This window comes from Mauremys reevesii, linkage group 12 (genome assembly GCF_016161935.1).
Source record: "Mauremys reevesii isolate NIE-2019 linkage group 12, ASM1616193v1, whole genome shotgun sequence".
Lineage (NCBI taxonomy): Eukaryota > Metazoa > Chordata > Testudines > Geoemydidae > Mauremys > Mauremys reevesii.
Window position 1 is genome coordinate 32,658,774 of NC_052634.1, and position 12,441 is coordinate 32,671,214.

The window sequence follows — 12,441 nt, forward strand, 5'->3', positions numbered from 1 at the left end:
AGAGCGAGAACTACGCTTCCCAGAGTGCACCGGGAGGGGGCGCGTTGTCTGAGCAACCTGTCCGTCACTTCCGCTCTGAGACGAGCCAGGAACTACAACTCCCAGCCTGCCCCGGGGCGCCTCTGTCCTCTCCAGCCCAGGTGAGGGCGCGTCCCTGGGTCAACCTGACACCTCCCCCCAACGCAACTCCTCATCCCCGCCCCGCCCCCAGAAAGCCCGGCCCGCCCCTCCGGCTCCTGACGCGAACTCGCGTTTCCCGGGGTCTCGGCCCGGCCCCGCCCCGCAGCCCCGCCCCCGCCTGCTTCTCCCTGGCCTCCTCTCCCCACTCAGGGGCAGGGCTGGGAGCCAGGACTCCTGGGTTCCCCCCAGCTCTGGGAGGGGAAGGGGGCGACGGGGGTAGAGTGGGGGAGGGGCTGGGGTGCCTGCTGCCCTCGCGGTGACCAGCAGAGCCCCCGCAGCTTGCCCCCAACCAGGCGCTGGGTGGGCTGGTGCCTGGAGCCGCCCCTGTTCCAGCCCCTCTGCCCAGGCAGCTCCCCCAGCCTGACACACACACCCAGCCCCTGCACCCGCCCCACCCCAGGGCCTCTCAGCCCAGAGGGGAGCCCCCGGCTGAGTGGGGAATCAGACCCCCCCGAAATTACCCTGGGACCAGCATGATCTGCCTCCGCCCTGCCCTGCCCTGCTCCGCATGTATTCGGAGTGAGTCAGTTTCCCTGTGCCACCATGTGTCCTGCCCTGTGTCTCTTCTCCTCCCCAGTTCCCTCCAAACCACCCCATTTCCCTGCACCCCGGGCTGGGTCTCTGCCAACCCCACTTCTCCCCTCCTACCCCCAATATCTCCCTGCCCCTACAGGTCTATAGGGCTGGATCCCTCCCTCCCCCCTTCTCCCCTCATTTCCTGCCTCTAGGGATCTATGGAGATGGGTGTCTCCTCTGCCATCCCCTCTCCTACCCCCCCCATATCCCGCTGCCTCTAGGGATCTATGGAGATGGGTGTCTCCTCTGCCATCCCCTCTCCTGCCCCCCCATATCCCGCTGCCTCTAGGGGTCTATGGGGCTGGGTCTCTCCCCCCTCCATCCCCTCCCCTGCCCGCAATATCCCTCTGGGGCTCTGTGGGGCTGGGGCTGGGTCTCTCTCCCTGCCCCTGTGCTCCCCCCTGCACACGATGTCCTGGGAGTGACTCAGTTTCCCTGGACCAAAATTTCACACACCCCACCCCCACCCGACATATCTCCCTCCACCCCACCGCATTTCCCCTGCACCCCAGGCTGGGTCTCTGCCAACCCCCCTTCTCCCCTCCTGACCCCAATATCCCCTGCCCCTGCAGGTCTATGGGGGTGGGTCTCTCCCTTACCCCCCCATCCCCTCCCCCAATATCTCCCCGCCCCAGGCTGTCTATGGGGCTGGGTCTCTCCCTGAAGCCCCGCCCCCAGCGCGGGGCTCACAGACAATCCCCGCCCGGCGGCTGTGACGTACGGTGACGTATTCACTCCCCGCAGGCAACGCCTTCACTGGAGACCAAAACGACAGAAGGTGTCACGTGTCCGTGGGCGGGGCTATGCAGATGAGCAGTGTCTGGCGGCAGGACGGAGAGCAGCGAGAGGAACCGAAGGAGCCCGGCGGAGAGAATTCTCTGCGTGTGGACAGAATCCGGTGTGGGGAGTTCGTGCTGTGGGTGCCTGCGCCGGAGTCACTTCGGGGCAGTGATTGCCACTGAGCTACGTAGTGACCAAAGGCGTGTGAATGGGGTGTGGTGCCTGGCGGGGAGCAGCTCATGGTGGTAACGAAAGCAGCAGATCCTGTCCTAGCAGTGTAGTGAATGGTGAACAGAAGTTACATTGATAAAGTGAACAATTAAAAACAATTTCATTCATCAGTTTTACAGGGGTTGCAGGTCAGGAGTGAGGGTCATCAGTAGCAGGGGCGGCTCTACCTGTTTGGCCGCCCCAAGCAGTCATGCGCGGGAGGCGCCCCGGAGCCGCGGGAGAAGCGGACCTCCCGCGGGCATGACTGCGGAGGGTCCGCTGGCTCGGCTGGACCTCCCGCGGCTGCGGACGGTTCGCGGGTCCGGCGGCTCCGCTTGAGCTGCCGCAGTCATGGTCCAGCCGAGCCGCGGGACGAGCACCCCCTCCGCAGTCTTGCCTGCGGCAGGTCCGCCGGCCCAGCCTGACGCCCCCCCCCGGCAGCATGGGATGCCCCCTAGATTTTGCCGCCCTAGGCACCAGCTTGTTTTGCTGGTGCCTAGAGCCGCCCCTGATCAGTAGAGCTCTCAATCTGGAGGTCAGGACTGGGATAGCAGGGGCTGCGGGTCGGGAGTGAGGGTCACCACCAGCGCAGTGACTGGGAAGCTCAGCGAGGAGCCCAGGGGGCTGCGGGTCAGGAGTGAGGGGCACCAGCAGAGCTGGAGGGAGCCCAGGGGGCTACGGGTCAGGAGTGAGGGGCACCAGCAAAGCTGTGAGTCTGGAGGTCAGGACTGGGATAGCAGGGGCTGCGGGTCGGGAGTAAGGGGCACCAGCAGAGCTGTGAGTCTGGAGGTCAAAATTGGGATAGGACGATGGGCAGAGGGTGATTGGAGGAAGGGCCCATCTCTCTGGTCCTCCGGGTCAGGGAAGAATGATGGGGTTGGAGTCTTGTTCTTCACATTCATGGTGCGAGTACAGAAGGTGCTGGAGCTCTGACCAGGGAGGGCATTAGGAACCCATTACCCTGCAGGGAAACATCCAACCGCTGATCTATACTCTCAACAAGGAGTGTCATGTATAGCCTAGAGCAGGAACAGTTTTTAACCTGGGGGTTAGTAAACTTTATCTCTGTACAAACACCACAGCTTAGAAACTCCCCACCCCTACTCTGTGTCACCAGAGCACAACAACAACTCTCCTTGGGGCACACACAGCTCCCCAGCTCCCTGCCCGTCAGTCTCTCCAGCATTGCTCCAATCCCTTAAAGCAGGGTCTCAACCTCAATTTACCTTAGGGCCAGTGCCAGTCCTCCAGTTCTCCCAGTGGGCCAATAATGTCACTCATACCGCCCAGAACCCGCCCCCCAAAACTCTGCCCCTCACAGGCCTAAGGCTCTGGGAGGGAGTTTGGGTGGGGGGAGGAGGTCTAGGGTGCAGGCCCTGGGCTGGGGATTGGGGTGCAGGCTCTGGGGGGAGTTTGGGTGCAGAAGGGGTGAGAGGTTGGGCTCTGGGAGGGAGTTTCAGTGGGGGAGGGGTTCTGGGGTGCAGGCTCTGGGATGGAGTTTGGGTGCAGAAGGGGTGAGAGGCTGCTCTCTGGGAGGGAGTTTGGGTGGGGGAGGGGTTCTGGGGTGCAGGCTCTGGGATGGAGTTTGGGTGCTGGGTGCAGGCTCTGGGCTGGGGCAGGAGGTAGCGGGAACTGGAGGCGGGGTGGGGTGGCAGGCTCTGGGTGGGAGACTGGGGGCAGGCAGGACGGGGCATGTGGGAAGGGGGAGGGGTGCAGGCTCTGGGAGTGAGTTTGGGGGCTGGGGTATGGAGGAGAGGGTGCAGGCTGTGGAGAGAGTTGGGGCAGGGGTGTGTGTAGGGGATCAGGCTCTGGAAAGGAGTTTGGGAGTGGGAAGGGGTATGTGGGAGGGGAGGTGCAGGCTCTGGGAGGAGTCAGGAGTGAGGCGCTACCTGGGGCTCCAAGGCGGGGTGGGCTGGGGCCTCCGTGCTGCTGCCCCCAGACACTGCTCCTGCATCATCTCATTGGCTGCAGGGGCTCGGGGTGGGGGCAGCGCGCAGAAGCACAGCCCTGCCCTGCCCTGCCATGCGGAGGGGCCGGCAGCCACTGGAGCGAGCAGGCAGACGCTGCTCAGCTCCGCTGCACTGCCGGGGCCCCTGGGGGGGGGGGCGCCTGGGGGCAGCCAGTGTGGCCAAGGGAGTGACCTGGTCCCAAAACTGCTGGAGCCCCACGGGCGAGACCTGGGAACCAGGACTGCCAGCCAGACAAACACCTTTAAGAGGAGGCGTCCCTCTGCCTGTCAAAAACTGATCTTCCTCCTTCAGTTCAGCGACAGCCTGAATTGTGCCTTATCCTGCCAGAGCCAGAGGATTGAAAGCAGCAACATCAAACCCCTGTGTAGCTCACAGGAATGGACATAAACACTCCCTGGTATCTGAGGAGATGTTCAGCTTTGCCCTTGGTGAACTACAAGGCTAAAGGGAAAGAAGGTGGCGCCAGGTATAAAGAGTGAAACACGACACATCATAGTTATGCCCATGGTGGCTGCTAAATCTTTTTATGTACTTCTTCTTATCAGCCGTGTATTGTTTTCTCTGGAGTCTAGACCTTGGCCAAGAAATTTGTATCTTGATAAAATAATCGACTGCCCCTGGTGAAGGCAATGGACTTGACACCCACTGGGGTGTCCCTACACAGGTACAAGTACTAACAACAGTGGCTGCCTTTAGCCATAGATTTTAATCGGGGCAATAAATACAAACCCCTGTTAAATCATTTCTCAGCCTGAGTCCTTCACCCACATTTCCTAGAGCATTGGGCCACCATGTGGACGTTTCATTTCCGACCTGTTTCACACAGAGACACAATTTCCTTTGCACAGATCCATGAACAGCAAAATCTCCCTGTGTCTCTTGTCTGAGCCAGGGCATTCGATTCCAGTGACCCCTTCTCTCCTGCAATGGCGATGGTCAGACAGAGGGGACATGGCACCTGCATCCCTGCCAGGGAGATGTTGGCTCAGCTCTTTCTTTCTGCTGCTGTTGTTAGTCCAGGAAACATCAAGGGTGGAATGCAAGACTGAGTTCACGCACCAGCCCTCAGTGCCCCAGAGAAATCCTGCCCCCTGCTATTGGAACGATGTGCTGGAGATTTGACTAGGAAAGGGACTGTCTGAATTGTCAGAGTGGGGAATGAACAACAATCTACAGCAATGTCGTTCACACAAACACACTCTAATCCTGCTCCAGCCGGAAGGGAAATGGGCAGGAATTCTCGCTGTTCACCCAAGGACACACTTACACTAATGCAGCCGTGAGTGTGCTGGGGAAGCTGGTCTGAGCAAACAATTTGAAGTGACAATTCAGTGAGAACAAAATCATCATTCAGTGAAAGGGATGCGTGTCAAGTAGTTGTGGCTGAGTGGTTAAGGTGATGGACTAGAAATCCATTGGGGTCTCCCTGAGCAGGTTCGAATCCTGCCAACTGCGCAAGCGCTGCACTGCTGTTGTTATTATTGTAGTCTTAGTGCCTGAGCATCCACAGTGCAAACTGGAGATAAATCTACTTTCACTCTGTCTACACTTAAAATGCTGCTGTGGCCCTGCTATAGCACTTTGGAGTAGACAGTGACTGGAGGGATTTTCCCATCCCTGTAATAGCTGCATGGACAGAACAATTCTTCCTTTTCTTTAGCACTATCTAACCAGGGCTTAGGTCACCTTAACTCTATGGCTTGGGGGGGAGGGGGTCACACCCTGAGAGATGTCGCTCTGCCAGTTCAGTGCCCAGCGTACACCAGCCCTTAGATCCCTCTTGGTATTTCAATGCAGGCACTGACCTGTGAGAGGAAAACATCAGCTCACAAACACAGAGACTGAATTCCCCACATTTAATCTCGCTGCACTTTCCAGAAAGTCACAAAATTCAATTCATTCTTGCTGGGAGAGAGAAAAAATAAGTGACACTAAGTTTTTCGCTTGATTAAATAAAATTAAGTGTTTAATTAATATAGTAAAAATCTGTACTGATTCCTCTAAGTAACACCATAGCGTGAAATAGGAACAGAGACAAATCTTGTCAGTGATGACAAATTTAGCAAATGATCTTCCCATTATTAATTTCCACATTGCCCCTATTGGAGGTCTGGGCATCTCCAGTGTCATTGCTCTGCGTTCACCTTCCCCTAGAATTGTTCTCGGACATTCGACTTCCTCTGCGTCATGGGGCACAGGTCACTTGCTGGAGGATTCCCTTCACCTTGAGGTCTTTAAGCCACAATTTGAGGACTTCAATAACTCAGACATAGATTAGGGGTTTGTTACAGGAGTGGGTGAGTGAGATTCTGTGGCCTGCATTGTGCAGGAGGTCAGACTTGATGATCATAATGATCCCTTCTGCCCTTAAGTCTATGAATCTATGAATCTATTCCCAAATTTGGAAAATTGTACAGTTCAGAATGTGAATAGTGACCCCGTCTCCTTCCTGCACCTGCTCTACATTGCTCCACAGCAGCTTCTCCCCCTGCAGAGTCACCCCAGCACCGCAGTGCAGCCGCCCAGGGTTCAGCAGGGGCCCCTGGCAAGGACCGTGAGTGCAGCTAACAACCCGGTGTGCCTGGCAGTGAGGCAGCTGTAAAAAAGCAACCTGACCCCACAAGTACAGAGACTGAATTCCTCAACTTTAACATCATGACCCCCTGTAGAAAGCCACACGTGTCAGTTGCATTTTCACAGGGAGATGCAAAAATCAAGTGACACCAATTTTTAAGTTGAGTAAATAAAGTTGAGGAGATAGTTATTAACCTCACAAAAATATACTAAAGATCCCTCAACATAACACCTGAAGGTGAAATATGAACAGAGACAAACCTTGTCACTAAAGGCTCATTTCCCAAATGATCCTCAAAATGTTACTAATTCCCGCCCATCCTCCACAGGAGCTCTGTGCAGTGTAACTGTTCTGCAGGCAGCTTCCCATTCAATGCTGTTGTGGGACATTCCCAGGCCTGGAAATGTACCAACGACAGAATTTGAAGAGCAAACCTGGCTCCCTGCACCAGGCGGGATTTGAGTGTTTTGTCCCTGTCACTTAGTCTTTGTCAACAGTACAGACGCCAGGGGCAGGACTCCAGGCTGTGCTTGAGGGATCCTGGCACAGGGGCAAGAAAGGATTGTAGATTCTCACCTGTGCTCTAGAGAGGAGGTAATAAGTGAAGGGGGCATTTTTGACTCCGCCCCTTTTCAGTGTCCCCAGGGCTGGAATTCTACATTTCACAGGGCCAAATGAGGGGGTGATGTCACTTGGTTAATGACAACCAGTGCTCTAGGTGAGGCTTAAACTCATAATCTCAGCATATCTCCTCTCAGCACTGCTCTATAAGTACTGTGCGCTAACCAATTGCGCCACTGGAGCACCTATTCATAAGGCTTTTCTGAGACCCCTAGGTTGATAAAGGCAAGGAGTGACCCCAAAACATTCTCAGTGGGGTTGAGAGCAGATAGCGACAAGTGGTGTATTCGGTGGGGTGGTTTCATCTTAAGGGTTCCAGGCCCCATTTGACCCTTTTGTTCTTCCCTGTGTAATAACAGAGCTGATTAAGACTCAATGGAGAGTCTTGCTGCAGACCAACAGATCTGAAATAGCTGATAACCAGCTCTAAGCATTAGTCCTGCTTTGGGACAGTGAAGTGCAGGGCCCCAGGGGTGCTTGAACAGGGGGGAACAACACCCTAGGACTTTAAAAAATGGGAGGGCTCTGCCTTGCCACTTTGTAATGGTGAGTGAGGGTGGGGAGGGGACGGAGAGCAGTGAGCGGGAGGAGGGGTCTTGAGGGATGAGGCAGCGCAGGAGCGGGGCCTTGGGGAGAAGGGGGGGCAGGGGCGTTGCCTCGAGTAGAAGGGGTGGGGCTACTGTTCAGGCTCGGGTGGCCACTAATTTTAGGCAGGGCTGCCCGGGGGGGGCCAAGTGGGGCAATTTGCCCCAACCCCCTGGCCCCACAGGGGCCCCGCGAGCCCTGGCCGAGAATCCCTTCCCTGGCTAGAGGCGCCTTTTTAATTTGTATTCATCCGGCAGCGGTCCGGGTCTTCGGTGGCAGTTCAGTGGCCGGTCCTTCAGTGCTGCCGAAGACGCAGAGCGAGTGAAGGACCCGCTGCCACTGAAGACTTGGATGCCGCCCAGTGAGTACAAGCGCCGCAGCGAGTGGCGCCTTTTTTATGTCCGCTCCCCCGCTTTGCCCCAGGCCCCCGAATCCTCTGGGTGGCCCTGCTCTTAGGGAGCCTGTTCCGCTCCTGGTGGGACCACAAGATGTCCCAGAGCAGAGAGGGTGCCCAGCAGAGCGGTGACAGGGGGGAACGGCAAGTGGCCGGCAATGTGGCCAGACAGCGGAGGGAGAAAGGGGCTTTCCCCCCGGGAGGTGAGAGGTGAACTCTGGGTTTTCACTGACCCAGGCCAGCAGCTGTGGGTGAGGTGCAGTGAAGGGAGGGGCACATCCACAGAGCTTCTGGTGTCTGGATTTAGGAGCCCGAGGCAAAAGGCCACTGCCCAGCGCACTGTGGGGTGGGTGTTTTGCTCATAGTGTTGTGTTATGAATCCTGATTGTGGTGTTTTCCCAAGTTAATACAAGGTGATTTTCCTCCTTTTTCTTAAAGTTTCTTTTCTACACTCAGTGGTTGTGAGTGGGGAAAGTATCGCCTCTTAGAGGCACCCAGTGGCCAGGGTTAGTTTCCCCAGGTTACTGGGTGGGGGCTTAAGCAGACTGTGTGTTGTGTTGTTGAAGAGGAGCCCCAAGCACCCAAACAGGGAATTGTAACTTCAACCTTCAGAGTAAGAGCCAGAGGTGCTGCCAGCTGAGCTAGCCAGGCCGCCTAAATGTATAAACCCCTTTCACCGCAAGAGCAAACACACCGGGTACTTCTGTGCTTCTCAGCAGCTGGGAAAAAGCCTCTTGGGGGAAATATCTCCTGCCCCACCGCCAAAAGGAGCCCCTTGAGTGGGAACGGTCAGAGGCCCCACTCGGGGGCTGGCCCTGCTTTCCAACCACCTTGTGATGCTGGCCGCAGAACGAATGCTGGTCTGTGAGTGGCCTTCAGCGGGGGTTTGGCATGCCAGGGAGCCATATCTGCCTTCTCTCAATGGGTCAATTGTACAGCTGATGTTCCTTAATGACCCATCAAACAGGCTAGACAGAACTGACACCAACTTGTCTGGGGTGTTCCCCGGAAGCAGAGCACAAGTTTGAAATACGAGCAGCATACAGCCAATATTCATAACGTCAGCTACAAAAATGATACACATCTAGAGATAGCATCATTAGAATCAGCCAATCAGAACCTCTCCGTAGACCCCTTACACAACAACCTTTCTACAATATTGGCTGCAAATATAGAACAGTGGTCGCAACAGTGATCTGTACAGTTACAGATTATGTCAATAACGTCACAGGAGGTGACACGGTATCAGTGAGACTGATACTGGAATACTGCCTCCAGTTCTGGTGTCCTCATTTGAAAAAGATGTTGTGAAATTGGAGCTGGGGCAGCAAAGAGCCACCAAATGTTCTGAGGGCTGGAGAAAAATGCCTTTTAGTGAGCTATTGAATGAGCTCAACCTGTTTAGCTTATCAAAAGAAGATTGGCAGGTGACATCAATGAAGTGTTGAAGTGCCTTAATGGAGAGAAAATATTGGGTATTAAAGGGCTCTTTAATCCAGCAGAGAAAGGCATAACAAGAGCAAATGGCTGGAAGGTGAAAAGAGACAAATTCATATTACATCTAAGGCACAAATATTCAACAGCGAGCATGATTCACCACAGGAATAAGCTACCAAGGAAAGTGGTGGATTCGCCATCTCCTGATGTCATTTAATGAAGGCTAGATGCCTTTCTGGAAGCCGGCTTGTGTCATACAGGAGGCCGGTGATATGCAGGGGGTCAGATTAGATGCTCTAATCGTCTCTTCTGGCCATAAAGTCGACTAATTTCTGAATAACTGAGTGCAGCATTGGGAGCAGCGTCTGATGTTTTCCTGTCTAGCCAGCTTGCTTCCTAGAACGAACGCTCCTTGAGTGGGGTGATCCACAGGGAGTAGCTCAAACCTCCAAAGTGCCTGGCCAGGGGCAGGACATTGGCACAGCAAGGGAGGGGTGTGGCAGTGACATCACAAAGGCCTTTTGCAGGACCTCAGACTATTGGTCAACGGTGGTGGGGAGGTGGTGACCTCACAGAGAGATGCTGACATCAGCCAGGCAGGACAGCCCTCCACCACCATGTGCAGTGAGTAGGGACACAGTGAAGCACATGCCACACTTGCTGGCTCAGCCTTGTGCATGGTGGGGTGACCACCTCCCTGTTGATGAGACCTGGTCCCACCGTCTCCATGGAGATCCAGGCTGCCCTGCTGCCATCCCTGTCTGTGTTGTCTTCTCTAGCAGTTGACTGGAAGGTGAGCGTTGGCCGCATGCCATGTAGCCATGTTGTCTCCAAGGGCGAAAGCAGGAGGAATGGTACCTTCATAGCCCACCCAATATTCCATATCATAGTTAAGGAAAATATTTCTCAATGACCTCTCAGTAAAAGATCAGAAGCAGCCAGTGTCCGCATCAGTCTACGAGCATTGGTATTTTCTTGAAATTTGTCAGACCAACCTAACTAACACCTAACACACATTTGAAGTTCTTCTTTTCACACTGTTGCTCATTCTCAGGTTCTGCTTTGTCTCCAGACAGATCCATTCTCTTTCAGGACAGCCTTGCTCTTTCTGTCTGTTTCACTCGCTGAGGTGTCGGAGTAAACACTCCCCTTCCTTCTATTCTCAGACAAACACTAGTATTAACTGTTTGCTACTGATGGGTCTAGAAAGCATTTGTCAAGTGGAAGATACCGTTTCTGGGTGATTGCTCCCAAGATCCAGTACTTTGGGTTCAAACGTCTCCCAGCTTCCTTGGTGAAAATAGCACCAAGGCTTCTTTGCAATGTACAAGAAGAAAGGAGTTTTTCACCCCAGATGGGACTTGAACCCACAATCTCTGGCTTAGGAAGCCAATGCCTTATCCATTAGGCCACTGGGGCCCTGAAGAGCAGTAAAAAGAAGGATGGAAATTCCCTCTCAGGATTGCACATTCCTCACATTCAATCAGAAGTCAAATACACCAATTAATCGCCTTACAGAAACGTCTGCATCCCCCGGCAGCGAGGCAACTGGGCAGGTGGCTGACAGAGCTGAGCACCACCTTTCTGCCAGCCATCTTTAGAGAAGAACCCCACCCTAGAGTCACCCCTCCCTCCTTCAGCACCTCCACGTCTGTGGCTCTGAGCGGCAGTAGGATGATTAGGGGGTGAATCCGGGGCTGGAAGGGGGTAAGGTCGGCCTGTAAGAAGTAACCAGATGGGGCAGACCCAGGGGGAGGCTGTGGGCTGCTGGTTGGTTGTTGGGATCCGAGCTCTAGATCAAAGCTGCACAGCGACCTGACACCCAGGGTTATAAGGCCGACATAGTGACCCCCTTACTGGCCTTGGTGACCCCCAAACCCTTGTTACTAAGGGCATTGAGGAGTCTCTGTCCATTAATAACTTCTGGGAGCTCCCCAGCAGGCTGCGGGCATCAGCCGCCTCCTGCCTCACAGGTTAGACTCTTGGTGCTGTGCCAGCCGCCCCCTCGCTTGCAGGCCCAGTGTAAGAAGAAGGAGGCCCGGTGCTGGCAGAAGAGGGTTTTGATTGATCGATCTCTGTGTTATGGGCACAGGACGCTTCCACTCAGTAGCACAGCTGGGGGGGGAGCAAGGGGAGCAGCTAAGGGCGCCGGGTTCCTCCCGTGGGGGTGTGGAGCAGCCGTTCGTTTTCCTGTTCGCACTCCTCTGCGGTGTGAAAATCGGGGAGGGGAGGCAGAAGCCCCACTTCCCTCCCGAAATGATACCCAGTGGGGGAAGCCAGGACAACAGGGCGGGGGGTGGGGGGCAAGTGGTGGCCAGACTCTCACCGCCAGGGTCTAGTCTAGCTCAGGGTCCAGCTCAACTTCCTCCCCGCACCACTGGCCCCCAGTCCCCTTCCACCACCAGGTCAACCCGGGCACTAGGGCAGGAACAGGGTGAGGCAGCAAGTCAAGCTGAGCAAGGCAGGCAAAAGCGAGTCTTGTCTTCATGGGCCGCTCACAATGACGTCCTTTTTGTGTGCAACTGCTGCAAAAACCTCCCAGGCAGAGAAGCAACAGGCCAAAATGCTGCCACACAGCTGCCAAAGTAGCTCAGTTGGGAGAGCGTTAGACTGAAGATCTAAAGGTCCCTGGTTCAATCTCAGGCTTTAGCAGGTCCTTTGAGCCTTCTTTGTTCTGGGGCAGCAGCAGCACCTTTACCTGAGTCAGGTACCTGATTTTGAGCTGGGCTTCTCCCCCTAGTTGGCCCCCCTGATCTATAAGGATGGGAGACGGGAGCTGTCTTTCCCATGTGACTTATTTGTTGACCCAAAATGGCAGGAACAGAGTGAGGCAGGACGGCCCTCATCCTCTTTTCCATATACAACCGGGGTGGGGTGGGCTAAACTCTGGGCAGTTGCATAGTCAACCTGTGGAACTCCTTGCCAGAGGCTGTTGTGAAGGCCAAGAGTATAACAGGGTTCAAAAAAAGAACTAGATAAATGAACAGAGGACAAGTCCATCAAGGGCTATTAGCCAGGGTGGGCAGGGATGGTGCCTGTAGCCTCTGTTTGCCAGAAGCTGGGAATGGGTGGCAGGGGATGGATCACTTGATGATTCCCTGCTCTGTTCATTC

The 12,441-nt window shown here is 55.2% G+C and overlaps 2 non-coding genes and 1 pseudogene across 2 annotated transcripts; 2 read left to right on the forward strand and 1 right to left on the reverse strand.

Moving 5' to 3' along the window:
• Positions 1–12,441, forward strand: part of LOC120375680 — a 1,085,709-nt pseudogene that overhangs the window by 860,045 nt on the left and 213,223 nt on the right.
• TRNAS-AGA lies at positions 5,090–5,171 on the forward strand. Its single transcript has one exon. It is a non-coding gene; the product is annotated as a tRNA-Ser (tRNA).
• TRNAR-CCU lies at positions 10,675–10,747 on the reverse strand. Its single transcript has one exon. It is a non-coding gene; the product is annotated as a tRNA-Arg (tRNA).